This window comes from Prinia subflava, chromosome 1 (assembly GCF_021018805.1).
Source record: "Prinia subflava isolate CZ2003 ecotype Zambia chromosome 1, Cam_Psub_1.2, whole genome shotgun sequence".
NCBI lineage: Eukaryota > Metazoa > Chordata > Aves > Passeriformes > Cisticolidae > Prinia > Prinia subflava.
In genome coordinates, this window is record NC_086247.1 from 65138476 (window position 1) to 65165863 (window position 27388).

A 27388-nucleotide genomic window follows, 5' to 3' on the forward strand; every position below is an offset into this window, starting at 1 on the left:
TAGGAATCCACAACTGCAGATTTGATTTTCAGATCATTTGGCATCAGATAATCAACTACAAATCATTATTTTGAAACAGATTGCTCTAACCAGCAGCTCAGTGAAGCCACAACACAGAATTCCTACTTGGAAACTATAACCAGAAAAACAGGTGCTAACTGCTTACCTTGTTCTCAGATCTCTAGTTTCTCACCAAGATTTTTTCCTTTTTTTTTTTTTTTTTTTTTTTTTTTTTAATGAGGACACTCATTAAAACCAAAACTTTCTGAAATGGCTGAAAACAGCTACACGAGAATGCTGGTAGGTGAGGAGCTGAACTCTCCAAGGGAAGGCTATGAAATGTTATTGCCAGCTCTGCTGCAGTAAGACAAACTGCCACAGAGTGACACGTCCATTCTCATCTACTGAGGGGAGCTCAGCTGAAAATAAGTCACAGAGGAAGTCAACCAAGATAGTAAAGTGCCCCCACTTGCCTTGCAATAATGAAGAGTGTGTATGAAAAATGTTTAATAATATGAGGAAGCTTTATCACCATCCTCACTCCTTTTCAAATCCTGCACTGGACTTTCATCTTGCACAATTTCCACTACACCCAATGATGCTAATGCATGAGGTGGAAGAGTGTGACCCACCAAGTATTACAGCTTTAAGCTGCCATTTAGCATCAAATTTCTTTCTTAGCTGAGGATTGCCGAATACGTGAAGCACGGAGCTATAATATATACTCCATTAAAAGCAGTCCAGAGAATGTGACATTCTTCTTATCATATTACCTCAGTTACTGGCAGAATAATATAATTATGATTCACACTGGAGTGGCCTACAGAATGGATTTAATCAAATTTTAATATAAAATACGGCCACTTAGAGCATATTCAATTCAGTAGCTTGTTCAGTCAAGATGCTGGGTAGGGAGGAGAATTGCAGTTATCATTCCCAGTAACAGGACAACAATTCCTTTTAAGTCAAATATGGCATCAGGATGTTTAAGCACACATTAGAGGATGCACTGGTGTCACTGCTACTGTGCTGTACTCTGTATATAATTGGGCATGGATGACTGCTGTGTCACTTTCAGTCCTTTACGCTTACAATACAAAGACCTGAAAGAAATTGGTATCTTAGTGTGCCTAGCAAGGAATAAGTAATTCACGCACTGAGAAAAACTGTTACACTCCCTACATTCATGCAGATCAAGTGGCTGGGTTCTGTTCTGAAAGACATCAGTAGAAATTCAGAGAATAGTCATCAAAAGCACACCAGGTCTGACTGAGTTGGTTTCTCCAGATTTCATTATAAACAGATGACTTAGAAGTTCAGTGTGTTCCATTGATTAGATCTTGAGTAACTCCAAATGCAAGGAGATTCTGTGATAAGTGTGCAAAATTCCCACCTCATGGATAGTTTTCCATAGAATCTACTTGGGAACTATGGTTTCAATTGTCCAGATATGAAACTAAATGCAGAAAAGACACAAAGGATACAAGAGATGAGAGGTACTAGATACAAAAGAGATTTTTCTGTGTTTAGGCTCATTCTGCACATCTTCTGCAGCACAGAAACTCAGGTTTGCTGCTCTTCAGTTTTAAGGCTCTAGCAAGGCACTCACACTCTGGTAACAGGAAGAGCTGTGCCAAACTAAAAATTCAGTGCCAGCTACCTTTTAGTTCACTGCATCTAAGGGTCCACCTGTACACTTTACAACTATTCACATTTTATCCATTTTACTATGATATCCTAGCTGTTTATGAGTTTTCCTTCTGGAAGGTAGATTAAGCCCATGAATTCCCTGAATATCATTAATGAGTTTTGTTGTTTTTTTTATTTTGTTGGCATTTAGCTTTTGGGTTTTTTGTTTGTTGCTTTTTAAAAAAACCTAGGTCCATCTGCTAGTCTCCTAGGGCTCTCACCAGAACCCTTACTGCCTCAGAGCATCTGCTTCCTTTATTCTTTGCTTACAGTAGATTCAATTGTTCTTTTCTCATTGCTTTCTTCTGTTAATTTCTTGTTGGTTTCTATCTGCTATGTCTGATCATTGCTCATTCATAGAATTAGCACACAGTTTGGTTGAAAGACACCTTAAAGACCATGTGGTTCCAATCTCCCTTCCATGGGCACGAACACCTTTCATGAACAAAACTAGAACACGTTTCTCAAAGCACTATCCAGCCTGGGATGAGGCATCCACAACTTCTCTGCGTAACCTGTTCCAGTGTATCACCACCCTCACTGTAGAGAATTTTTTCCTTGCATTTAACCTAAACCTATCCTCCTTCAGTTTAAGGCCTTTACCCCTTTTCCTATCACTACAGACCCTTGTGAGAAGTCCCTCTCCAGCTCACTTGTAGTCCCTTTAGGTACTGGAAGGGCTAAGAGCCTTCTCCTCCCCAGCCTTCTCCATCTTCTCATCTCAGCCAAAACTGAGCATCAACCCCTCCTCCCTGTCATCAGAAGTCTCACTGAATTTCAGGTCATGAACCCTGATGTCTTTTTGCCTATTAGAAGTTTACTCTTGCATTCCTTTGCCCCCGTGCATGTGGCTGAAGATCATCCCTCTTTTCCACGTTTTTTTTCTCTGAACTCACTTGTTCTTCTGCCTCATTACAAAGTATGGGAACTGTCCAGATATCCCACTCCCCATAAGCATTTTTACAAATACTGTTTCAAACCCTCTATTTCCATTTTTTAACCTCTTGCAGTCAGGCTTCTATTTCTTGTACAAATTCCTGTCTTCACTGAAGGCTTTACTATCTTCTTTTTGGTGACTTGTTTTGGTGTTGTCTTTTTACTACTTTTTACAGGTCTCAGTACACTCAGGATTTCAAGAACTGTTATCTTCTTGTGCTTATGCCAGACCTTCTTTAGATCTTTCACCTTCCACTTCCTACCCCTACCTAGGGAGGGAAAGAGGCAGGCAGGTGAACAGGAAGGGACAGATTCAGCCACACCAAGTGAATGGCACATAAAGTCCTGTATCCCATCTAGGAGAGAAAAACATTGAAGGGAAGAAACAGAAACACAAAGATAAGAAAGATACAGGAATAAAGAAAGGGACAAAAAATCTAAGAAATTCAGCATAGTTAGAAGACAAGAATAAAGGAATAAAAAGTGTACGCAGCAAGGGCTGAAACAGAATAAAAAATAGTGGGGAAGTACTTGAAACTTAAAAGGATATTTAAAAACCCCTAAAATTAGGAAGGTAAGCTCAGTTACAATTTTAGGAAAAGAAATATAACCCCTTAATTCAATGAAAAGTCAATGAAAATCACCTTGTCTTAGCAGGAGGTATATAAAATTCAAAGTATTTCTGAAGTTTTTACTAATCTTTATCTTTTTCTTGAAAACAGGGAAGGAATGAGTTTGGTTTAATCAGCTATTCCAAGTCAGTGGTGCAGCTCTACAACCATGGCAACAAAGAGCTGACTTCCTGCTGCCAGGATCTCATACGGGAGCTGCAGAGGCAGTGCAGCACTGGGACCAAGATCAGCACCAAGAGAAGCACTGTGGTTTTAGAGCTTTGTTATAGCACAGCTACTTCTTGTGTTTGTTTCCATGCATGCCAGTCACAGTAGGCCTTACTTGGTTTAGGATTATTTTCCAAGGAATTTACATTTGTAATAGCTTTTTAAATCTATCAGTATCACACATAAAAAATATTTTTTTCTCCTCAGAGCTAGACAAATAGGAAAATCTGTTTTGTTTTAAAACATGTATCTTACCTCCAAACAGAAGATTTATTTTTCCCAGGTTATTAAAAATAAACAAGAAATCCACTATATTTTAACTGAAGAGTGGCTTCAAAGACCAACTCAAAAGTACTACACATAACTTCAAAAAAAACACAACCTATTGAACTGATGTCTACATAGATTCTATTTGATTAAAGTTATGCTCAGTTGTTAATATATAAACATAAAATTTATAATGAAGACAGATGTTAATACTAAACATACTATTTATAATGAAGACAGATCATAAATACTGTGACCGTTGTCAGAAATAATTCAACAAACAACAGAAGGGTGTTATACAAAATTAAAATATTAGATAGGTCATCTTCAAAGTTAATGTAGAATATCCCAATCTCAAGACCATTCTTTTCTCAGGTAGAAGAACTGAGTTTTTGTTTTGCTTCCTAATTTACATATTTTAGCATAATGTACAGTATTACCATGGTACTTCCGTCAGCTCCAGAAATATGCCCTTTCTGTACTACCTTTCCATTTATCAAGGCCATGATGAATACAAAAATCAAAACTATCATAAATTATCACAATAAAGCCATTGAATATATCAGAAGTTGTGCAAAGAAACACGCTGAAGTAATCTGTCTTGCCAAGTGGAATATCAGAAAAGGAGCAGTGCAGGGGGCAGTGCTATGGATGGAAGCGAAATCAATGGAAGGGTCTCTGTTCCCCTGACTGCTTGCTATATTTTCCTGCCAGCTCTCTCTAGTAGGTTAATACTGTGCTGTCACAACCATGATAGCCTTGATGATTGTATTGACAAGAAATCATGATCTACAGCAGATCCGCTTTTACGGAATGGCCGGATAAGCCCCTCCATTAACAATACTAATCAGATAAAGTATTCCTAATGGATGACCCTGCATCTGGTTAGAGTGAACTGTTCTGTTTAGTATGTATATGCTGTGTTCTTTATCCAGGATCAAGATGTCACTGCTAAGAATTTATACACTAGGTTTGTAAAATTGGTTATAATTTCTGTCTACATCTGCTGCAGCTTTGGAAAACAGAGAGCTGGTTCTTTGTTCCTGTCATTAAATCAGATTATTCTCATGCATTGCTAAAGGTTTCCATGACCCAAAACCAAACAAGGGACTAATAGGTAAAGACTCATGAGGAATTAATTTATATGTTCACTTTTTGCTCCTGGTGTAAAGGAGTTATCTATTAAAATGTGTCCTGATAATCACATTTCTAGGTAAAACATATTATGAAACTAAAGGTATAACAGCCATTTGACAGATAAGCTGCATAAAACCATAGTGCTCTGAGCCCTAATCTCTTCATGTAGCTATAAAATATTTAAAGAACACACTGTTTACAGGGAGTTAACAGATAGCAGTGATAAATCCCTTCTCAGAAAAAAACCCCTCTTGTTCTTGTGAGATTTACTGAAATTAGAGAAATCTTAAGAGGTGCAAAAGCCACAAAATTTACTTGCCAGGAGATTCCCCATGCTCTTCTCCATGAAGAGAACAGCATCTGTGCCAAAATAAGGATAAAAATGTTTTTTCTTCCGTCCTGTGATGGGTTTGCCACCAGTGAAAGCTCTTACAGCAGTTGTCTTCAGTCAGTGAAAATCTCCCAACTGGGAGCACAGATAACAGAACTTGCTTGGCTTTTTTCTCTTGCAGTATAACATTGCAAAAAGAGAGCAAAACATCACCAATTTGTACCAGCATTATTTTACACCTATCCTGCAGAGGCAGTCCAAAGTCTGTTATAGTCTGGACTTCAACAAGAAATTGGAACTGAAGTCATATTGTTTTGATCCTTCTCACTTTAGCATTTGTTTTGTAGAAGTGTATCTTGGTCTCTGCAGACTCAGGCTGGCTTTAAATTTAAAGCAAAATTTAGGGCTCTTCCAATGTGGCCCAGAAGACAGATTTTTTGCTTCAATATTGCAAGTAGAGACACAGGGGCATGTCTCTCTACAGGCTAACACAGGAATTAAAGCTGCAAACTGCTCAAAGGATTTATCCCATTTGAACTTACCGGCTTGTCTCCTATTTCTTTATTTTTCCTCTAGATCAAACATCACTTGCTACTCTGTTAGGTAGAACAAGTAAGATACTCTTAAAAAGCCAAGTTACAGAAAAGCTAGCAGAATTCTTAAACCCCCCATGCCTAAGCAAATCTCCAGTTAAAAGCTGCTTCTGTTTAATGAGGATGTTGAACACTGAGGGACAATTTCTTACCAGCAAGGGCCTTGGAAAGTCAAAAGCTTTACCCTACCCATGGATTTCTTATTTTTTAGATGCAACTGTGACGCGTAATGCATTTATGAAAGAACACTTATATCCAAAACTCCCATTGCTTTGGTATTAAGAACCTGAGCTGCATGAACTGGGGAAAAAATGGGCTTTTAGAGTATCAGTGATTTTCAAACATGTTTTACGTTGGCCCCCGCAAAGTTCTGCAGCCTAAATGACCTACACCCAGCAGTATGAGCAATGCTGAATATTGCAAGGCTAACTGATACTGGGCACTTGTTGACTCACATATTGTACAAAGAAGCTAAATGGCATCTTCCTATCAAGTTACTAATCATCTCTCTATAAAAAAATAACAGACAATGCAATTTCATCCTTAAAAGTGGCTTTTGCCAACCTGCAAATTTCAATTTTACTTTCAATCAATGCAAACCTCAGGTTTTTTTCAAGAGTTATCTCCCCCTCCCACCAAAACAATGCTGTGCCAAAGCTTTTACAAGGATTACTTGATATTTTTTTAGGTGCAATCAGGTTTGGATGACCTTTCAGCTTTAATGCTTTGATCTAAATATTGTCATGCCCTACTACTACTTAGTAGTTTTGATGTGGTCTAGTGCTATGCAGAAACAATGCCTGGGGTTATTTCTGTGTGTCTTTTTGCCAAATAATGCTGCCTTCCACCTGTGGCTGGAAACAGGTGTCAGATAAGTGAACTCTTATCTCTCTTCTCCACAATTCATCTATTTTTCTTTAAACTTCAACAGCTTTAAGCCTTACAGAATGCAGCTCTACAGGACCATGCCAAAAAATACAATAAAACAGATTTTAACCCAGCACAGCTCATTTGGCTCCTTTAAGGACAGAGACAGATTCATAGAGTATAAATGCCCTTAACCTGCTCTGGTACTTTTCAGCCCCAATGCACAACAGGAAGGTGGATAATGCAAGAAAGAGACAGTTTCAGTAAAAAGAGGAATTGAACTATCAATTTCTACAGTTTCCAAGGTTGAAGGATTTTTTTTCTCCCTAAAAAAGAAATAACATAGCAACCTTTGCAAAATACGCCTTTTACAAATAACCCCTGTGTTTAGAAGAGCATCTAAAAGCACAGACCATAAGAGAGCCAGAGGGCAGCTGCAGCTTGGTGTCAGCTCAGCCATTCTTACCTGGGATGCTGCCTGAGCACTGAGCCCAGGAACAGCACACGGCTGAGGACCAAGCAGCCCCAGGAGGACCAGGCTGGAGAGATGAACCAGTCCCAGACTTTTTACAGGGTGATGGGTGGAATCAGCTCCAATACACTGACTGCTGCAGCACACGAGTGCTCTTCAAAACTAAGGTCATACATACAGAAAACTATTTTTACCTGTGTTTTGGGGGTCATATTGATGCTGTATATGCTTCTGTAAGGATAGGAAAGTACACAGCTGAAGAAGTACCTCGCGTAACTTATAAGCATCTTCTCACCATTGCTTAAAGGTGCTTTCAATAAAGAGCTGAAAGCAATATTTGTTTCAATCAATTCATTGGATGGAGTAAGTTGTCAGGAATCCCTCTGACTAGTCTTACCACTAATATGGCACCACAGTGTGCCACTGACTGCCACTTCAGCTCTAATAGGTCTGTGGTTTAAATGTGAGAAATTCTCAGCCTCAGTCATTCTGCTCTCCTGGTATCATAAGCATGTACCCCAGAGTTTAATTACTCAGCTAAAATGCCACTGTCACCCTATACATATAATGTAAGAAAAAGGTGATTTTCACAAAGGAACTCATCTATTCATTTCCTTTCAGGGCCTTTCATTTCCTTTAATTTGTTGCTCATCTGTCCTTTTATTTTTTATTAGACTCACTTGCTGTGTTAGCAACTGCAAAATGATTTGAGGTTAGCATGACTTTACTCCCCGCTCCCAGAAAAAAAATATAGATTGCCAGTGGTGGTAGTGAAAGGATCTTTAGGAAAAGGAGAGAGTTTTGCATTGAGGCTGGTAAGTTATTTAGATAACCTGGTGGCTTCAGGTGACATCACAAAATGAAATTATATGGTTTCAGTAAAATGAAAGGAGAAAGGTCACCAATATCACAGCAGTGTTCCAGTAAAATGCAGTACAATTAAACCCCATGAGCTGCAGCTTCCCTACCATCATTCAGAGTGGTCTGCATTACCTACAAGCCCCAGTCTGAAAGAACGTTTTCCTGCTCAAGACTATGCCAAAGGCTATGATCAGACATAAGCATATTCCATGAAGATGACATTTACTTGAGATGACAGCTACTTTGACGGAAACAAAGTCTGGCCTGATGGCCACTCCAGGCAATCTCAGTGATTTCAGTGCATAATTCAGGAAACAGCAACTTCCAATGGGTTCCATGCCGAAAAAAAAGAAAGCAGGGAATCCCAAATAAAAAAAGCCCAAACAATGCCACATCACTAAAAACACCATGTTCTGTCAAAAAGAAGCCAAATTCCACCCCAGAGACTTTTTTAGAGCTAACCTCTTCCTATAAACCTCCACGCAAAAATACCACATGTATACATAAAATAAAAGACTACATTATAAATATATATGAACGAGCTCTGACCTTCCTTCTGGCTTGTCCATATGACTAAAATAATGACATCTGCTTAAGGTCAGAGGTCTAGAATATTCGAATGCTGTCCCTGTAGCACATGTGTTCCAAAGGCAGGCTACACTGTCATGGATAATTATGACATCTAGTGTTGACACATCTGTTCCATCTACAGTAGTCAATTTTTGACTCCAAATCAATTGGATTTTTTTGAGCATAAATAGAAACAAACTTTGATCCCATAATTATAAAACATTTTAATTATAATGGGAGATCTCTTTGGCAAGACTTATAATTTAAAATTAAGTGGAAAACATGATGATTTTTTTTTTTTTTACTAATCGAACTTTTCATTTGCATTTAAATTTGCAGTACATTGGATAATTGTACAAGCAGTCTAGGAAAGCTCTGTGCTGATGTCTCAACACAGAAGGATCTCATTAGAGAAGGACCATAAGAAATGAAAGGCTATATTCTGGTTACAAATCATGTGATCCATTAGTAGGATGGGGGTAGGAGGAAAAGACATCAACATCACCATAGAGAAATGTTCCACTAACTCAGTCTCGCTGGTTTTCTGAATACAAGGAAATATATTTTCAGGTCAGTGATTTTCAACTGTTTTCAATTCACAGATTCCCTAAATATTTTCCAGTGGATATGCAGACCTTTGAATAGCAAAATTAAGCCCAAGGCAAAATGCTTGTTTTTCATCTTTACCTGCCATGGGTTTCTGAGATACGGTTCACAGACCACGGTCTGAAAAACATTTTTTAAGACACCTTTTTATCAGAATTTGCTTAGAATACTGCTATCACAGCCTTCCTCAAAAGGAAGGGGGAAGAAGAGACACCCTACTCATGTTCTGTAGACAGGATTTCTTTGCACTGAAGTCACAGATATTTACGTTTTCAGGTCTCTTTGCCATGGTGGGTTTAAGTACAAACTGCATTGCAAACCTTTGTTGTGTAGTTTATCAGCCTTCCATTACATAGGAAAGCACCCATGTCTGTCTACCCGAGACTGACCTTCAGCACGAGAGATCTGCACCTGGTCTTGGTTCAGAGCCAGAATGTCTGGACTTAATTTACAGCACTAAGTGAAATGCCAATACACAATCTGGGGCCCAGAGAGGTACATACCTGCTACCCTGGAGAAGTCCCGTGTGTCACCTCCATTTGCCCAAGAATTACCAGAAGTAGAACCAACCTACAGAACACTTATTTTTTATTTATTTTAGTTACCTGCAGAATTCTTTCCTTTCCTTAGTTCCACTGGGGGCAGGGGACGGGGGCTGCTGCTCTGACAGATGTATAGTCCTCTCTGTATTTCCTTTGGGAGAATCTCATGCACCTATTTAGCAACAGATACAACTCAAAAAAAGGGCCCTGCCAGGATTACGTGGTCTACGAGGAGACTTTTCTACATGACAGATATCCCCTCAGGCACTTGGAAACAAAAGCACCTTTCTGCCCACTAAGCATTGAAGTTCCTGGAGCATTTAGCTCCATCCATGAATCGTTTGAACAGGCTTCTTCCTGGCTATGTACTTTCTTTTTCCTAATCTCTTCCCAAATTCTGACTAAAGGTTTGAGCTTCAACTCTAACTCTGTCATAGGCACATCATGGCTTCTGGTGATACACTGTACTACAGAGAGGAAAGGACAATACAGGTGGCATGCACTGGCAAAGGCCCATCCTAGATGATTATGCAGGCTCGTTACAAAAACAGCATCCCCTCTTCTCAATATTTTATTCAGGAAATAATTCAAAAAATACTCAGAACAATTCTTATGTAGAGATAGTGCTGTTTGATAGAAAACATGAAAAAAACTTGATAGGTTGACAGAATCACCAGAAAGAATTCTTATGTATTGATATGATGTAGGCAAGAATAATCTCATTTTTTTCCACGGTGGTTTTCATGTTAGCCATTCCCCCATCTACAGAGTGTTAACAGTTCTTTCCCTTGCTAAGGAAATCTGTGGAAATCCCTTTCTTGGCAAATATCATCATCAAGAGGACAATTTCCCAGAGAAATCTGGCTCACACTCAAGATTCTTTGTGAGGATCAAACATGGATCAAAAACAGGGGGAGAGGAATTCATGAGCACATCAGTCAGAAAAGTTGTATGCATCTACTCTTGCACTTGATCTAGAAAAATAAAATTGTTTTCTTTCAGTCTTTGTCTGACTGACTAACATTGTGGCAGTCAACATCTCTCATTTGCAACTGGGAACAACCATGGCATCAGAGACATCCAGATCAAGTACATGAAATAACACCAGAAATCTTTACTGAGAACAAAAGATGCAGAACAGAGACTGAGACACATTTTTCCCCAAGTCGTAACATCCTAAAACATCTAATGTTCAAATTTGTATTACTATAAATCTGCAAAAAACTCAAATAAAAACTTGACTCTAGGAATCAGTGGTCCAGAGTGTCGTCAAAGAGTAATTGACTACTTCAGAAAAAATCCTTATTTTTGGATGAAATAAAATGTATGATTTTCCCTTATGTGGCCATGAAAACTTATTGAGCATCTTTGTTACCTGACACAATGGAATTGAGCTGCTTAGCTAGAGAAAATCGAAAGTCATGTTAATAAAACAAGTAAAAAAATAAATAAAAGAAACGTGCTGTTGAAACTTGCATTAAAATTTACTATCCTTGGTTCATAACAATAAAGTCAATTTGAAATATACAGGCTTGTCTTTGCAAAGAATACTGCCACACATAGAGTAAAATAACTCAGATCACACCAGAAAGGGCCTCCTTACCATTGACAAGTGCCTGATCAGTGGGTACAGAGGAGAAATGGAGAGCTAACACAAGAGACACAGCCCTCCCAGCATTATGAACTAGTGCACTTTCCATTGGTCTTGAACTGTGACTGTTCCACAGCACTTTGCAACTTAGCTCTCCTGAGCTGATCACTTTTTTGATGTCAAAAGTGCACAAAATGACTGTTACTCTGATTTGTGTATTACATTTTCTTTAGCAGACAAGGTAAAAAAAAAAGTATGGGGAGGTAAAAGAAGGGGCCAGTGGAGGGGAAAGAGAGCTCAAGGAAGGGATAGAACACTTCCTGCCTCTGTAAGCATTCCCTGTGCCATTCCAATTTAAAGACAGACTTTCTGACAAACACCCTGGTGGTCATGTTCATTGCAAGCCAAAGGATGAAGCAATTAAGGTGCATGAATTACCCAGGCACAAAAAGCAGTCAGGATATAACGACTTTAAGCCCACAGTGGTGCTGTGGTATCAACTTCTGATGCCCTAACTCTTCAGAAAATCATCCTTTTCCAGCTCTGCTTCCCTGTCAAAATGAATTAATGCACTGTCAGTGGGTCCCAGCTGCCTTACTCCAAGCCCAGCGCCAGCAACGTTTAGGGACTTGATGTCCCAAATGCAGCTGGGTCCCAGCTCAGCCGGGGATGCATTCCTCAGCCTATGAATGCATGCAGCATGGCCTCAGCTGAGGGAACAGAAAGGGGAGCATTACACGCAGCAGTCACTCATGTCCTATGTCCACCTCATCTCTGGATCTTCTAACAGGTACAGACTTTCTGCCTCCAAGGAAATTCTGTGACCAGGAGCCTGTTTCCTATGTAACCTTGCAAGGGTAGCCCAGCACAACGCAAGAGAACTTACTACAAATTACTGCTCAGATCTCGAAAGTCTGGTTTGTTTGTAAACTAATCCGCCCCCCCAAACAACTGCTGACTCAGGAGCAGACTTAGTTGCATTTCCATTGCCTGTGAGGTGAAGCTGTGGAACAGCCACTTCTGCTCATCCCAGAAGGTACAGACATAAGACAACAACCAGTCCATGCAGCATAACTGCCTGCACTCAGCAGACTAATCAAGCTCGGTGGTTTCGTTAAAAAAAAAAAAAAAAAAAAAGAAGAAGAAGAAGAAGAAAAAAAAAAAAAAAAAAAAAGAGAAAAATGAAAAAAACCCAACCCAAAAAGCAGAAAAGCCAAACCCCAACCAAACCATCCACAAAACAAAAAGTCCCTAAATACCTCCCTATTCTCTCTCTGGCAGCTCAGGCACAAGCAGCATGGTCACAGCTCCCTGCCCATGCCCTGCCTACTAAAAATGCTCTAAGAGCCTATAAATACCACGGGGACACACACTTGCAGTGCAGAGCCCACCCACTTTCTGTTCCCTGGCCTCCATCTCCAGATGCTGGACAGATCTGCAGGGCTGGAAGGGCACTCCCAGGCTTTTGCAGCCGACTGCAGTAACGTGGCAGCATCATTTGTTTCAGAAACCAACCATACAAAGAGTCCCAGCTGTGAAACCCAACTGCTTCTTTTGATCTGGAGAACCTGTTATCTCTCTACATGTCTGTCTTTCACCACATATTTTTCTTTTGCTATTGAAGTACAACAGCACAAACTTCCTGGGCAGGTTATTAATCTGAAATGATGCCAAGTAAATAAATGAAATAAATAACTAGCCCCTTCAATTTCCCAAACTCAGGCACTCATGGAACACACCTGTCCTCTGGAATGTCCCTCCCCATCCTTCTGTTAACAGTAATGTCATGGACATTCCAGAGACCTGTTCTACAGGTCAGGGAAGCAAACCAGGAATAACTATCCTGAACCCCTTGGTTCCCAGCACAGTCTGGCAAGACAAACTCCCCATCTAATAGTCTAAGACTGACTTTAGGAAGCAGCCACTCATTTACCCAGCAGATAAAAGTAATCAAAGCCATGTCTCTGCAGATTCAGTGGCAATAAGGTATGAGATAAGACTCCAGCCCCAGGGTTTGAAAATTTCTTCCAAATGGCTTAAATTTTCTCCCTAAATCCCGTTATTTTGTAATTCCAGTTCAATTTCTGCAGTCCTTCCCCTTTCCTTGGGCTTCCTTTGGACTGCATTTCAACTTTTCAGTACTAATACTGCTCTCCCAGATCTCAGTGACTGCTAACTTCAAAAGGGAACACACTGGATTCATTAGACTTCTTAATGACATTCATTCTGGCACTAATCCTAAAGCACTTAATGCACCTAAAACTTTTTTTATTACTATTTAGAATAACCAGTATAACCTAGCAATCAAAATGGATTTACCAGAATCAGCAAGACCACCACCAGAGGAGGAAGCAGGCACATTTTAAAGACAGCTTGCCTTACTCAACCTTCACCTGAATTACAATAAGAGTCATCCTTGCAGCAAAGTATTTCCTAAATATTACAGCAACACTTAATTTTTTTCCAACTGAAGATGATGAAACAAATTAATCTCTGGCACAGACTAGTATGGAAGCAAAAAAGACATGAGACTACTTAGGACAATGCTAAATCTGGATGGGAAGAATAAGAAGCTACCAAAGGCAATATAATTGGCACATAATCTTTTAAGTGTTTACACCAGAATGGGCAGGTGAATTTGATAATCAAGCAACAAACTGATTTCTTACTAGTTCTAAAATTCTAGGATTCACTCAGGCAAGTATACAAGATGCTAGTAGTGGGAGTTTTTCCACAGATAAGCAGCTCTGGAAGGAAGTAAAAGGTCCTAAATGTTACTCAAGGGAGGAGCAGCAGCAGTAGAGAAAGAATTAGAAATGTAGGATAAATTTAGCTGAAAAAGACTACTGAGCTGGAAAATGCATGCTACAAGTAAATTACAGCAAGTTAAAATAAAGGGTTTTTTAATTATAGAAGTTACTGCATATGCCATTAATAGAACCACATGATATTTCTATGTAATTCAATTTATGAATGTAATTCATTGTTGGGTCATACAAACAGAAAACATTTTGAATTCAAGACAGATTAGACGGTTCAGAGGCTGATGTACTGAAGGCATGAGTGTGGAGTGAAGAACCAAACCAACCAAGCTTCTAAAAATTTAGAGGCCTCCTAAGCACAGAAACTAAAGTTGATTTTGTGAGTCCTGCCAGCAGCTGGTCTTATGTGCAGTTCATTTCCTTCTATTTTAGAGCTATTGTTGCTCTCTTGAAATAAAAAAATGACAAATACACATGGAAATTAACCAAAACCCAAACATATTTCCAGTAAAGACGAATTACTTATTAATTTATTTTTTTTAAGTTCACAAGCACTAAGTTTATGTACTTTGGGGAAAATATTTTCCACCTTCCCATTTGATTTGTCTTTGTCTACAAGAGAATAGTAATCTGCAGACATTTGAAATCTGCTGATGTAGAAAACAAGGGAATATTTACTCACAATACATAAAGCTGTTCTTGCTTCAGGCTGGAATAGAAATGGTACTGAATGTTGCCTAGAACCATAGAGTGTGATGCCATCTGAAAATAGGCTCAATATTTGATTGGAAATTGAAGATTATTTTGCAAGTTTGATCTGTTTGCAGGAGAAGCAACTGCTGGTCTTTGATGTGCATATATCTCATATAAATCCAAGGAGGTAATAATTCCAAGAGTACAGAGTCATGATGTGACCACAAATGAAATATCACATGCAGCTCTTATCTTCACATATTGCAAAAAAAGATATAAAATAACTAGGCATATACAAAGAAGGCTAACTTAAATGATATAGGAATTGGAGGATATGACACCGAATATGAAGACAGACTAAGGAAGCTGAAGTTCTATAATCCAGAAAAGAGGATTGAGCAGAATATGATCACAGTCTATAAATAACTTACAGGTAACAATACAGATGAAAGAAGAGAATTATTGAGGGTCCTGGTAGAGGGTAAGATGACAAGCAACTTCCTTGAGCTAAAGAAGGAAAAACTTAACAGAAGAATGTAGGCCAGACATTTGCAAAAGCTAATACTCCACAGCAGCATGCAAAATAATTGCATTTTAATCCAGGTGGAGTCACTTCATACGTGTCGAAGTTCCAAGTAAAACAGACGAGTCTTGCACCTCACAGGACACAACCCAATCCTGTGGTGTCCTGGCAAATGGACTGGGGTTTGTTTTGGTACCCGGGTGCCTAGTAGCAGAGATGAATTCAAAGGAGACATCAAAGTTGAGTAAAAAATTAGAAAACAGGTTGAGTAAAGGAAATAATTTTATTTCCTCCTCCAACTTATGGGAGGCAGGTTGTTAAAATTAACCACACACAGGAAAAATGGCATACACATGGCAAACTACCCATCATAACACTTAAAGATGGACATCTATTGAGTGCCCACGAAGTGCCTCAAACAGCAAGAGAAGACTTGCTCTCAATTAATCCAACTTGCAAATTTTCAAATAATGTCAATGTAAGACATACATTCTCATATAAATTGGAACGAGTAAGCAGAGATTCACCTCAAAACTGAAAGATACTTGCACACCAAAGATCAGCTTCTCCTGCAAACAGATCAAACTTCCAAAATAACCTTCGATCTCTAATGTGACTTTTCTAATACATTCAACAGAGCAGCACAGATCTACGAAAAGACAAGAAACTGGCCTTATGATTAATGTGAGATCCACAAGGCTGCTTTGAATGGGGGAATGAGGGGGAAAGTCTACCTAGAATATGGTCTTTTAGTTTTTTCACTGCTGAACATTCCAAGCGGTTGAAATGAAAACACACAAGTTTTGAAAAGTTTATTCCTACTGAAGCAAAGAGGTGATGGACACAGTAGTGTTCCTGTACTAAACCACTAAACTTTCCTACACCAGTAAAAATATTACCTCCTCTCAGGGATGTGGAAAACAATCCACATACCAAGGTAAGCTTTTTCTATCCACACATACTGCAAAGATTTTAACACTCCGTTTCCAATCTCATGGACGTACCACATTGACTTTGCACTGGTCCCATCACTGAGACAATGTATCTTTGCAAAGTCAATCCTTTCTCCTTTTACCCCAACAGAAGGAGCCATCAAGGTTTAAAACTCAGACCATGTTCTGAAGAGAGCAGTGAAAGCTAGGAGAATGGATGGAGAAAGAAGACAAAGCCTATGAAAACACAATTTCCATGGACAATAGAAACACAGAATCAGTGAGGCTGGAAAAGACCCTTAAGATCATTGTGTCCAACCATTAACCCAGGACTGCCAAGACCAACACTATGTTCCTCAGTGCCACATCTACGTGTCTTTTAAATACCTCCAAGGGTGGTGACAAAACCCCTTCCCTGGGCAGCATGTTCCAGTGCCAGATAACCCTTTCAGAGAATTTTTTTTTTCTAATATCCAGTCTAAACCTCTCTTGGCACCAGTGAAGCTGATTCCTCTTGTCCAATCACTTCTTACTTGGAGAAAAAGTTCTTATCCAGATACAAGCTGGAGCAGAATTACACATCACTTTCACAATGAGATGCCACTCTGTAGCCAAAGTCAATAGAAGATTCTAGGAACATCGTTGTGTCATTACAAAAATTTGATGTAGGAAGATGGAGGGTCCCAGGAGTCCTCAGGGATTAGACAGCAATCTGCTTTCATTCTACTGTTCCAACAGATTAATTGAGGAGAAATTCTGTCATGGATTTTGTGGACATCTCATCCTCAACATTTTCCTTGCATATTACAGTTGGGCAGGGCTACCTAAAGCTTGGCCTTCTATACACGTTAAAATTCAGGAAAACCCTCAGAATCTGTTCCAAAGAAGTAAGGCAGCAAATGAATGGAATACACTGAAATAGCTGTTTCAATTTGCAAAAACTAACCAGCTAAACCATATTTAAATAGAACTAGTTACAAATACAAGATCATTGCTGGCTAGGAATACAAATCAATGGAACTTCAGATTGACAATAAAAGGAAGATATTTATTTCTCAGAATCTCCTTTAATACTTTTTTTGTCACAAAGTCACTATGCATATCTAAAAACCATAGGTAGGTACGTAAATTCGGTACTCAGCTTGCTCAAAACTATTGCATTTGACCAAGTATTAACTGAACAATTTAAGGTTAAAATTAATGTAGATGATGTCATACATTGTTGATTATACATCATAGATTTTAAAAGGTATTTATTTGAACAAACGCATTTCTGTAAATCCTTCGTTTGTGTGAGAAGTGTAGAGAGACTTTTACAGGCAGCAGCTATTCAGGGCTGCAGACATGAAAGCTTGCCTCAAACAGGAGCGATAACCCCATTTTTGTTTATTAGTATAGCCCATTCATTTGACATCTACATTAATAAATGGTTTTAATGAAAAGAATTCAAGTACACACCCTGTTTGTTGGCTTTCCCCAGACTGCTGAGGCCCATTAGGCAGATTATCAGTTTTCTGCAAGAGATGTCTGCACAGTTTTCAATTTTTGACTAATAATCTCTTGAAATAAGGCTTGCAGCAGAAGACATGCTGAGCCAAACTCATCACTAGACTGAATCTGTGCTGATGTGATCTTTACAAAAGTCTTTGCCCTTAGTTTTAAACATATTTGCAGGATCAAAGTGGTTTTATTCTGTGGCTATCCCTCACCCCCAAAAACTGCAATTGCTATTAAGAAAATAAAAGTATCAATCCAAAACAAATTAAACTGAAACATTTCTGTGGTTATTCCAAGCAACAAATTATCTCAAACTTTTTTCAGAAAGCATAGTAACAGCACAAATTAGTTTCCTTTTAAACTAGGGCAAACATAAGCACACATTTTGCCCACATTAAGCATGCAAGAAATTTAATATAGTATAAAACTGAGAAAGTTCTAGTTAAAGCTTCCAGTTAATTTTTTCAACTGAGTAAAAATTAATATCTTTGAAACCAACACAACCAAGAAAGGATTGTGCAAAAATCTCAAACTCCTCATAAAATGATCCCCCCATGTAATAAAATATATGTATCTGAAAAATGTGAATTGCATTAGCAGCATAGGAACTAGAAATTTAACTGATTTAAGGTGTATCTGCAATCTTTCAAGCTTGTCCTGTATATTTAAAATATATTATTTAGAAATAAAATTATTTTTCCTGGCAGCTCAGCTATATTCTCTTTGAGAGAATCACATTTTGATGTATTTTTAAGTATGATCTTAGAGGCATACAGAGCTAAATTGAATGTAACATTTTATTAGTAGCTATAGGCAACCCCAGTTATGGCTACTTACATTTTTATTTATCCCCTAATATATACGTGATCTGCTTTTAACTTTATTGACTAATAATAATAACAACAACAATATTCACTGGAGACTGGGTCATTCCTGTCTAGGGATGGGAAATCACAAAGGTCACAAGGTAAAAGAAAACTCCATTTCAGGAACTTCAATTTCTCCGAGGGGAATTCAAGTCGCTTTAGGAAGGTTTAGACTTATATTGGTGGACCCTGTACACCTGAGCCAAGTAAAAGCCTATCCATCTGTGCAGAATAATCTGTGTTCAATAAAAGCACAGTAAAATAGACTCCTGTACACTTTTTTTGTAAGGCCTCTCTTACATTTTACTGCCAACACCCCAGTAACTCCACACACCCACTCAAAGCATGATTGGGGTTGTTTCTTAACCAGTGGTAAAACAAGCAAGGAAAGGTCACAGTGCTGGGAGATCTCTTTTCAGATGATAAACAGGATTAAAAGTGAATAGGTCCTGGTTAGTAGATCAGCCTAAAAGGAAACACAGGAATGACAAGGCACAGCCCAAAGTCCAAATTGTGTGTCAGCAATCTCCTCCCGGCAAATCTGGGGTCAAGAAGTAACTACCAACAAAACTGGATATATATGTATATATACACACGCGTATATATGTAATCCACCGCAAGTGGTGTTCATACACTTGCCCAGTCAAAAACCAAAGCAAACAAAGAGAGCCCTGTCAAAATTTACCAAATCCAAAAGCTAAGGCTACCTTTGACAGAAAAAGGGTAATAACAGAAAATATGGAAATATCAAGATAGGTCACTTAAATGGTCATACTTCTGCCTTTTATCATCTTTTCATTGAAATTAGAAACCAGGAAGAGAGGAGGGTTGTTTGTAAGAAATCAGAAAGTGTCATCCAAGCACAATGAAGTATGTTCCCACAATTGCAAGGAGCTTGTTCACCTACTGGCTAGGAAGTATCACTGAGAGGTATCATTCATCATCAACTGGTGAGTGAAGTGATCCTACTCTGCAGCAATATGGAATAAAACAGGTGAGCTACTCTTACACTCAGTCATGACAGTCTTAATAGCTGCAGAGGGAAGCAATTTGCATTTGCAGTGTTTAAGCTGATGCATTCTGCTCCACAGCCAGGAACAGGAACAGTTCTGTGTGTGAAGTTACTGTGTCACAGCTCAAGATCAATGCCTTCTAAAACCATGCTTCTCAAGACATGGGGGAAATTACTCAGAAACTCTAATTAGCTACCAATAAGGATGAATACCACAATGTCACATATTAAGTTATAACAGGACATGCCAACAGATTAATGGGTACTATCCATGGGAATAAATCCTAGAGATTTACTGGCAATTAAGGTTCCTGTAATCAAACAGGATGCCAGCAGCAACACTAGTTGGAAGTGTGGGAAAGCCACATCCAGCACGTGATGGTCACCTCCAAACAGACACCTCCAAGTGCAGCCACACTTCTGTAAGGATTGGAGGCTGCTTGGGGATCTGCTTTTCAATGAAAAAATAATAGCTTTACGAGGCTCCACCATCATGGCTCATGCTGGAGTCTTTTGTCAGAAAAGTATCACTCCTACACAAACTAGAGAAGCTTCCAAAATTTAGGCAGCATTTTAAAACACGGGATCGGATTCTGAGAATCTTACTTATCTGACATTACAAACACTGAAGGGACACTGGACTTTGTAACAAGCCAGTTTCAATAGCTCTTATAATTTTTATTCAGCTTCCTCTACTCCACCCCAGTCACTGTGGGATGCTCACAGTAAATTAACAGTGACAGCCTCTTCAATACCTACCAAGCATCTCTACTTCTGCACTGTGAATACTGATGGGGAAGGAGGACGGGGGAAACAAAGTGCATCTCTCGGTGTCTGCACACAGCCCTTGTTCTTCACAGAGAAATCCAATGGTGTAACTTTTGATGTTCCCTACTACTCAATCAAAATCCCCCTATCTAAATTTCTCTGAATTAAAAGGACTTGTAACTCCAAAGCTAATTCTCATCACTGTGAATGAATACTATAAATTTGTCTAACGGAACAAAGGAATAACTCTTATGTCTACCCATCTGCAAGAGCAAAATATTTTATTTTAATTTACTCTCACAGGTATAGCATACACTTATATAAAGAAAGAAAACAGGTTTTTTAATAGTTTGATCATAGGTAAGGAAATCTCCACCAGATCTGCACAGGTCAAGGATCTGAGTCTACATAGTAATTATTGAGTGGATTTACAGCATTCACAAAAGTTGCATTATCCCCCCGTGTTTCACAACCTTTTCATTTAAAATCTCCGCTGTTATTCTTTAGAATGTTTAATATTGCAACACAGCCAGTAAATTTCTGTTTGCTCTTCTGGGTAGATGCTGGCATACAGCTAGAACTATGCTAATGAGATCCTGAAAGTATGCAGACAGTTTCGTTAACTGAGTGAAATCACATAAAAGTAATTTTATGGTCTTCAAGACTCAGATTTTGTCCTTCTGGTCGTTTAGGCTCAAATGCTGAATAAGTGCTTTACTGCCCACTGACAAGAAAATATATACCAACAGGGGTAAAGGTAAATACAGGACTAGATGGTGTGGACATTGCGCCAAACCCTTCATTATGATGTAGATACATCCAAAAGTATTTTTTTTCTTGGGAGATATAACCCTCTTTACTTTCCTGTAGTGTGCTCTGCATCTGGGATAATATTAAGCTTCCCTTGTTGCCACTGAGACAATCAGACTGTTCAGAGTTCATTTCATAAAATCCTAAGATCAGCAATAATATCTGTATTTGTTTCCCAACAAACATACACCTATTTGTATATAAATATGACAGAAGTCTTTTCCTAGACCTCAAATTCTCCATGTGCAGCTGCCCAGACTCCTGCTGGGAGTCCCACGCCTGGGACTGTTGTTCTGACACAGCCACCCTGATTCTCTAAAAGTTGGCTGAACATTCATAAAGCCCTGCTGTAATCATCACAGTCAAGCCCTTTTGTTGGTTTAATTTCAATGAAATCAAATTCTTTCTTTCTTATTACAGACATGTGTCTAAACTATTCTAAAAGTAAATGTTTTCCAGTAAATGTACTGTGAATCTAACAGAAATAAACCAGTACAGGACAAAGCAGAAAAGCAGAGTGTTTTCCTAAGCATTTTCACTGCATTTTAAAAAAAATCTTATTTGAAAATATTTATCTTAAAAGTGTTTCTAAAGTTAAAAAAAAAAAAAAAAAGCCCACCAAAAAACCACACATTCAACTATCTTTTCCAGCTCATTTTGTGAAAGTTTTCAGTTGACACTGCAATAAATCCTACTAAGAAATACTGCAGCATCCCCTCACAGAACTGTATCAAGCTATAGGCTGTCTGAGCAACCAGATTATGCCAAGAACAAGAGACACATGGACTGTTTTTTACTAATTTTGTAAACCTATTGCTTATTTATTCCGTACTGTTTGTCAGATCCTGCCACCGATGCCCACATCCCCCACAGGAGGAAAGTCTGCTGAGGTCACTGGCTGAGTGTCGACAGTGTTAATCACTGCTCAACAACTCCCAGCAGCATCGAGATACTATGGTCAAGCACAGAACGAGGAGGAGGTGCATGGGAAAAAGAAACTTCATCTGACTCTAAATGACCATTACAGTTTTGGGGAAAATAAGGTCTTATCCAAGTGGAAGCCAGAATTAGAGAACCAGAATTAAAAAACCCAACCAACTAACTCCCTTAAGGGAAGAGATCAATCCATATTGGTTTGCAAAATATTTTTGGACATACAGATAATAGCCCTTTATATTTTAAATAACAATGACTTTCTATACTAATTGTTTTTTGCATCTCTGTGCTGAAGGCTTTCAGGGCTCAGAAAGCAAGTCAAGATGCTGAACAGCATGTGTGTACACAAGATGACAGCCTCTGACAGGGGACACAAAGGCTCCAGAATACGGGTGAGCACAGCGAAGGGCCACCCGTGTGCAGAGGGGATGATGGGCTGTCTGCTAGGAATCTGGCAGAGCACTCAAAAGGGGGTTTGTTAGCCTGAACTTGACTTCTGTGCCTGACTGATGAATATTAACACACAATTGCTCTTGCTGAATATCTCCATGGCCCTATGACCACTTCATGGATGCTTACACGTATTATTACCTCCCTCTTCCCTATCACCAGCTGATGGGCACTACCCTTAGGCGTAAAAAACCACACCCGTAAGATCAGGTAGATGTCTGTTATGAACTTTCTGCTTGATTTTAATCCAAAAGAGCTGGCACTGAGCTGCTGTTTTTAAATTAAAACCTCCTTTGCTCAGTTGTTTTTTGTCTTGTGGAGCATCTATCAATCAGGAGGAGCCACCGTAGGATGTACTCGGCGGCAGCAGGCTATTTCAACCCTTCCCCCAAGCCCAGACACTGACTTTTTCCTTCTTCCTCCCCTCCCCAACTTCATTAACTAAATGCACTGAATAAACCCTAACATCCCAGCTAAATCCTATTGGCCCTGGATTTGCTGCTTAATGCTAAAACCCAAGCGACCCATTTTTCTCCTGTTGATACTTCTATTGCTGATGGCAGCCAGCAGAGAAAAATACCCAACTTTAAACTACTTTCACGTAAGGAACAAAACCGAAAGCATTCGTCACTCACTCTTTCTGCTGCTCACAAAACTTTACGTAAGCTTTATGTGACATGTCAAGGCGTCCCTTGCTTTTGTGCTTCAAAGGCAGCACAGTGAGCCTGTTGCTTAGCAAATGATTACAACGGAGTGCATCTGTTATTAAAAGTGCAACTAGGTCTCTTTTAAAGGAAAACGATCTGGCAAAGTCTATGAAAATTAATTTCTGTGCATTCTATAATCCCCAATCATGATGTTGTTATAAACATCAGAGATCCCACTGACTGAAAATCTTGGGGATAGAGTAAAAAGCTTCAGTGCTACAGAATTATTTTAGTTGCTATCCTTAAGTTTTGCTCTGAACACTAAGTTTGTTCTCCCAGTTTCACATATACCACAGAAAAGGCTAAAGATTATTCACAGTGCCCCTTCCTCCTGGCTGTCAGCCCTTATGCTGCACCCCATTTATAACTGCTGCACATGATCTCCTCTCAGGTTAGCTGCCCAATGCTTCCTCTTCGGTCCGTGATGACAAACAGGAACCTCAATGGTTCTTCCCAGCTCCTGACTCACTCTTTCCAAAGCACCCAAACTGGGTCATCCATCCAGCTGCAAAGCGTCCCTGTGGTGGCATTAAGATCTCTGGCTCCTGGTGTCACCTGCCTGCCTTTACTGCTTGCTCCACCAGACCTCTGATCTCTCTTCCACCATAAAAACACTACACCATGACCACCATGTGTTTTGCCACAACATCTGACACTCCAAAACCCTTCCTTCCCACAAATACCTCTTTTCCACTTCGGCCACACACGCCTGTGGCTGCAGTCATGCCCTCCATTACCCTTGCAAGCAGCTCCACAACTTTCCACAGCAGTGATAAACCCTTGCCCTGCTGCAGGGTCCCTCTGGATTTGTCCGTGCCCAGCATGCCTGGACCCAGGCTGCCAGCATTCCTAAGCAGGAGGGCCACCTCACCCCCTGCTCCCCCATGTCCTGTCCTTCTTCCTGGGCACTGAGCATGAGAGACGTGAACCCCTTTCCCCAGGACAGGCTCTTGCCCTGCGATGGATGCGAGGAAAGCGGTTTCACACGCAGAAAACTGAGCGCTTTCCCTCACGGCTTGCAAAAGTCGCTCACCACATTTTCAGTTATCTGTCAGAGTGGCTATTCCAGCTTGCGCTTGGGTATCCAACCAACACAGCAGTATTTGGATTTGACTTATATTTTTAATACCACATTTCACTTGACTTCATTATCGGCCCTCAGCACCCTACGATACCAAGGCTGGCTTCTGAGAAGGGCTGCATGTGAACTGCCTTCCTCATGGACACCCAGTCCTTTGCACAGCAAATCCCCACAGCATTCAGAGGCGGCAAAGGAACAAGGAGCCTGGGCATTTGGTGGAAATGCAGCTATCCTGAATAAAAGTTGTATTTCTAAAGAACCTAAAAGCAAATGCAATCTAGCACTGAAGATATGCGGCACAGGTTATGATTATTAGTACACTGTCTGGTACGGGAAGGCTTTCAAATAAAAACACTTTCTTACTGACTGTGCACTCACATTAATGTATTTCTTACCAATACCACTAATGGAGCATTCATCATGTCTCTTGCTTCTCTGAAATAACAAGAGAAGTCGATTGAGCCATGTAGGAATAAAATTAAATATATCCATGGCGCTACATATTATCATAGTGCACATACTCTATAAATGTGTTTAAATAGGGTCCTTGAAGGAAGTAATGGCAGCTGAATTCAATATTACAGAAATATTCAAACCAGCATAAATTGGAAGGCAGAAGAGATAAGGAATATAACCACTAAAACAAACACTTACATTCCTGAGGACTTGTTTTTGCAGCAAGGACACAGATGAGAGAAAGAAAGAAGGCAAGGTCTTCTGTAAGAAACCAGCTACTCCAGACTGAAGAAAGTAAAAATATTTTTGTTTGCCTGATTATAGATAAGGACGGTATGGAGCAATATCCACATGATTCATCAAGGTTTTTCCTTGCCTTCAATACAGTGAGTAGCACGCTAGATAGAGGACATATTTCTTAAGAGGTTTATGAGGAAGCAAACCTCAGCTTTTCTGTTTATTTTAATAAACTCTTGAAGGATTTCAGCATGGACAATTCCTGGACTCTGCTTTGAACCATTCTCAGTGGTAGTTCATGAACTTTGATCAGGAATCTTTTTAGGGATAAGCAATGGACAAATGGATTACCAGCTGCTCAACTCCATTTTCCACTATTGTTCTACTTCTAGAACCAAATACAAAAGAAACAAACAAGACCTACAGCTAGACTGGATGGTACACAGATGTCTAACAGATACTTATTTGTTTCTTTTAACACTTGAAGATAAACATGCAAAGGATTTGCAGGTTACAACTGCATTTTGCTGCCTATAATTTATGCCTGAGCTGTTAAGATACGTTCAGGTAATGTGCGTTAACTGAGTCTTTATTTTTCCAGTAGCACTAGGAAGGTTATCAGAAACACAGATACAAGCTGTACACTAAACATAACCATATCCACTAACAGGATCTTCTAACAGATGCATAAAGGACATTAAAACATCGTTTTAGGCGCACAGCAACAATTTTTCTTTCCTCTTCAAAAATAATAATATTAATAATCGTAGTAATGAGGTAGGAAGCCCAGACTCCTCTATTACTCCTGTTAATTTAAAACTACCATATATTTTCGAACTTTTCTTTAGGAAACACACACTTTGAAGTTCACTTTTTCCCCACTGCACAACTCGCTGAGCGACGACCCGGTTGTTTACTCAGGCTGTTTACACAGCAACTTAAAAACAACAGCAAGAAAAGCCTCTAGAAACATTAAGAGTCGAACGAAAAGTGATAACTTCCAATGCCAACACAAATTCCAAAATATGGGGCAATATTCCAGGTTGGTTGCCTCTGACAGCGATGCCGGTTTAGAGCCCGTCAGAAACTTACTAACCTCTGCCTTCCTAATCCCTCCGAACCCCTGCGGTCTCCTCGGCCTCTCCGCGCTTCACGCTAAACTTGCAGGAAACATTCACCGGGGACACACGGACACGCACCGAGCAGGCTCGGGTGGTACCACCGCCTTCGAGCGCCGGGGCCCCGGCTCGGGCGGGGTTACTCACCCGAGGGCAGCCCACACTTCCCCACCGACGGTCCCTGGCGGCTCTCCCTCAGCGCGGCTCACTCGTGCGGCGGATAAAGCGGCCCCATCTCCGCACGGAGCACTTCTACCGCAACTTGTTGGGTTCGCGCTTTTTCAGCCGGAGTTTTCCGGGCTTGGCCCGGCGCTGCCCGTCCCGGGCCGGACGGAGCTCGGCCGGGCGCGGCCCGCCAGGCTCCCCGCGGGCGGCCCGGCCCGCTCGGCCCCGCCGCGCACAAAGCGCCCCGCGCCCCCGGCAGCGCCCCCGGCAGCGCCCCCGGGCGCCGCGCGGAGCCCCCGGCGCCGGCACCCACCTGCGGAGCGCTCCGCTCCCGCCTCCCGGGCGCAGCTCCCGCCGAGCCGCCCTGCGCGGACAGATGGCCGGCAGCCCTCGCAGCCCTCCGCTCTGCCGGAGACAGCCAAAGCCAGGCGCTTTTTTTTTTTTTTTTTTTTTTTTTTTTTTTTTTTTTTTTTTTTTTTTTCCCTCCTTTTTTTTTTTTTTTTTTTCCTCCTTCCTCTTTCCTCCCTTCTCCCCGTTTTATCCTCTCTTCCTCCCTTGGCTCAGACCCTGGCGGATCAGCACAAGTGTGCTCATAACACCCCCTCCACCAGTCACTTCAATTAGTGCCACACGAGAGGAGCTTCTGCCCAAAATCTGCTTAAGAAAGGGCCAGAGGGCAGGGCAATCGCCTTTGCTCAACAATGACCAGAAGCTGCTATAAATATCCAAACAAAAGCACTGGCAAGGCCAGGAATGTCATATCCTAATGTGATAAAAATTGTAAATATCCAACGTATACCAGAAACACAACACAAGAAAATAAGGGGTTTTTTTTAATAAAAGAGACAAAGATTAAAAGCAGTCACCACCTCCTTACCCTCTCCCCCCAATACGTGACCTTGCAGTATGTTATCAAAGTTGTGTATTTCTGGGTGCCAAGCTATTATGTTTTCGAGGTCCCGAGCAGCTCGTTCACAATCCCTTTGTGACAGCTGCTGGCTAATATTTATAGGTACCCAGATCTGTGCACCTTATATAACCAAGTCGACTGACCAGGGCTGGGCAGAGGTAGAC

General features: G+C 40.2%; 1 protein-coding gene across 22 annotated transcripts in view; it reads right to left on the reverse strand.

The window, feature by feature from the left end:
* The window catches only part of LOC134551255 (poly(rC)-binding protein 3-like), a 141647-nt gene extending 114461 nt beyond the window's left edge, over nucleotides 1-27186 (reverse strand). For 2 of the 22 annotated variants that reach the window (XM_063398728.1, XM_063398738.1), the window contains exon 1: nucleotides 26628-27144. The gene's annotated coding sequence lies outside the window, so the exon portion shown is untranslated. Of the gene's footprint in view, nucleotides 1-26127; nucleotides 26264-26296; nucleotides 26594-26627 lie in introns of those variants that run through there. The other 20 variants (XM_063398808.1, XM_063398771.1, XM_063398763.1 and 17 more) reach the window with 16 other exon arrangements.
* Between the last annotated feature and the right edge of the window lie 202 nt (nucleotides 27187-27388).